This window comes from Bubalus kerabau, chromosome 19, assembly GCF_029407905.1.
Source record: "Bubalus kerabau isolate K-KA32 ecotype Philippines breed swamp buffalo chromosome 19, PCC_UOA_SB_1v2, whole genome shotgun sequence".
Lineage (NCBI taxonomy): Eukaryota > Metazoa > Chordata > Mammalia > Artiodactyla > Bovidae > Bubalus > Bubalus kerabau.
In genome coordinates, this window is record NC_073642.1 from 30,900,770 (window position 1) to 30,904,185 (window position 3,416).

Sequence of the window (3,416 nt, forward strand, 5' to 3'; positions counted from 1 at the left end):
TATCTGTTTCTTAAATTCCACACATTAAGTGATATCACATTTGTCTTTTTCTGTCTGATTTACTTCACTTAGTATGATCATTGCTTGGTCCATCCATGTTGCTGCAAATGGCATTATTTTGTTCTTTTGTATGACAATAATAGTCCATTGTGTGTGTGTGTGTGTGTGTGTACACACATCTTTATCCATTCATCTGTCAATGGACATTTAGGCTGTTTCCACACCCATGCCTTGGTTATTGTAAATAGTGCTGCTATGAATATTGGGTGGATGTATCTTTCTGATTTAGAGTTTTCCTCCTTTCTGAATATATGCCCAGGAATGGGGGTTGTTGGATCATATGATAATTCTATTTTTAGTTTTTGAAGAAACTTCTATACTGTTCTCTGTACTGGCTGCACCAATTTACCTTCCTACCAACAGTGTGGAAGGGTTCCCTTTTCTCCACACCATCTCTAGCATTTTTATTTGTAGACTTTTTAATGATGATTATTCTGACCAGTATGAGGTGATACTTCATTGTAGTTTTGATTTGCATTTTCTAATAATTAGTAATGTTGAGCATTTTTTCATGTGCCTGTTGGCCATCTATATGTCTTCTTTGGAGAAATGTCTATTTAGATCTTCTGCCCATCTTTTGATTGGTTGTTTTTTTTTTTTTTTTTTTTTGGTTTATATGTTGAGCTGTATAAGCTATTTGCATATTTTGGAAATTAATCCCTTGTCAATTGCATCATTTGCAAATACTTTCTCCCATTCTGTAGGTTGTTTTTCATTTTGTTTATGGTTTCCTTTGTTGTACAAAAGCTTTTAAGTTTAATTAGGTCCATTTGTTTTATTTTGCTTTTGTTTCTATTACTCTAGGAGATGAATCAAAAAGAATAATTGTTGTGATTTATGTCAAAGAGTGTTCTGCTTATATTTTCCTCTAGGAGTTTTATAGTATTTGGTCTTACATTTAGGCCTTTAGTCCCACTCCCTGGTGGCTCAGAGGTTAAAGCATCTGCCTGCAATGTGGGAGACCCGGATTTGATCCCTGGGTTGGGAAGATCCCCTGGAGAAGGAAATGGCAACCCACTCCAGTATTCTTTCCTGGAGAATCCCATGGAGGGAGGAGCCTGGTAGGCTGTAGTCCACGGGGTTGCAAAGAGTTGACACCACTGAGCGACTTCACTTCACTTAGGCCTTTAATCTATTTTGAGTTTATTTTTGTATATGGTTTCAGGGAATGTTCTAATTTCATTCTTTGACATGCATCTGTCCAGTTTCCCAGTCACTTATTCAAGAGACTGTCTTTTCTCAAGACTAACTCTTAACCCATAAGTCTCATATTGGATGTTACCTCCTCCAAGAAGTCCTCCCTGACTATCCTACCCATATTACCAAGTCCCACCTCTATCCTCAAGTCTCCATCTCATCCCCCGAGGATTAAAAAATACCCAACTTTTAAATGAAGTATAATATCCATGTGCTCATGCCCACGTGTCATACGCATACAGTTTGATGAATTTTCACATACCAAACACAACCATGTAACCAGCACCCATGTCAAGAAACAGAACATGAAGCATCCCCAGAAGCCCCCTCCTGTCTCATGTCCCTTTAGTCCCCGTGCTTCCTTCCAGTGTATCACTATCCTCACTTTTAACAGCACAGATTAGTTTGGACTGTTTTCGTGTTTTATATGAATGGAAACACATGTATACACTTTAGTGTCTGGCTGCATGGGTCTGTGAAGTTCATCCATACTGAGAGTATAGCAGTAGCTCATTCATCTGCACTGCTGTATGATCACCCTGTTTTATTTATAACACTTGTCACAACCAGAGTTGATGTATTTGTTGACATTTTTAAAACTCTGCCCCCACCAGCAAGTTAGTCCATTGGAAGGAAGGCCTGCCTTTGTCATGTTCACTGCCCTTGTCATGGTGGGAGGTCAACAAAGAACCATGGATGAAGGTCTGCAGGACCCTGCCCAGGGGGCTCAGCCCTTGATGGGCACTGTGATGGAGACAGAGCTGGACCAGCATCCGTTCTACCCCCAGGAGCCCACAGGTCACAGGAGAGCTCAGCCGGGGAGGGTCAGCACTGAACGAGGGCCACTGGGATAGAGTTGGAGGCAGAAGGCACTTGGAGGGGCAGGAAGGGAGGGTGGGGGGCTATAAGCTGGGCTGTAAGGATTCATTCTGTGAGCACTTGTGAGTACCCTTAGTAGGATGGGTTATGGTTATGGGAAGGCCTTGTCTGGGCCTTTAAAAAGGCCAGAGCTGGAGGGGCAGTGAGTGACAAGTGCTGGTGGTAGATTTCCCAGTTCCGGGCTGTAGGGAGTGTCCCAAAGAGGTTAGCTGGAGCCGGGGGAGAGCATAGCACTGAGGCCAGGGTGCTTTCTGGGAGGCAGCTGCCTTCCTCCTGGTTGAGCAGCTACTATGTCCCCAGCCCAGTGCCAGGCTTTTTACACATATCATCCTCCAGCTCCTCCGTGAGGCAGGAAATGAGATCTCCATTCACACAGGAGGGAGTGGAGGCTCAGAAAGGGGGTTTGTCGCACATCTCACAGCAGAACCAGGAATTGACCCCAAACCTCGCTCTGAAGAGCCTGTCATTTTCCCTGTGATGCTGATGACAGTTCTCTAAAAACCTACATGTTTGGGGATCCACCCAAGAGAACGTAGTTTTTGGTGGGAGAGGGTGACAGGTTGGGGATATATTTATTTTTCTTTTCTAAAAAAAAAAAAATCTCTTGAGACTTCCCTGGTGGTCCAGTTGTTAAGACTCTGTAATTCCAGTACCTGGAGCATGGGTTCAATCCCTGGTCAGGGAACTAAAATCCCACGTACAGTGCTGCATGGCCAAAAAGTAAAAATAAAATCTCTTTACTGTTGTTACTACAGTGAAGAAATAGCACTTCACATAGAGTTTTCTACAAATGATGTGGCCAGTGCTGGTTTTTCCCTTTGGAATGGTTCCTTCCTCCCACCCACCCCAAGTGGGATTACAGATGGCTGTGTTAAGGAGTGTGGGTCATTTTGGGTTCTTGCTATGTATCCCCCTCTGGTTCCCCATTTCCACTCCCAATCTGGGCCACTCAGCCCCTTGCTTCACTGTACTGGGAAGATCAGCGGAACATCAGGGCAACATTCCTGGAGGCCCTGGAGAGCCCAGAGGAAGTGTGGAGGGGACAGAAGGTGAAGGCCACGGCAGGAGCGGCCTGGCTCAGGCCACCTCTTGGAATTGTATCCCTTCCTCCCACAGAGTGTGCCTGGGTGGGTGTGTGATGAGCCAGGGCAGAGGCGGCTGTTTCTCATCTTGTGTGCCTGTAGGACCGTTTGACTCTTGTAAACCATGAACACATATTACTTTGACATAAATGCAAATTGAATTGCAAAAGAACAAAAAGCTTTGCAGATTTGACAGGT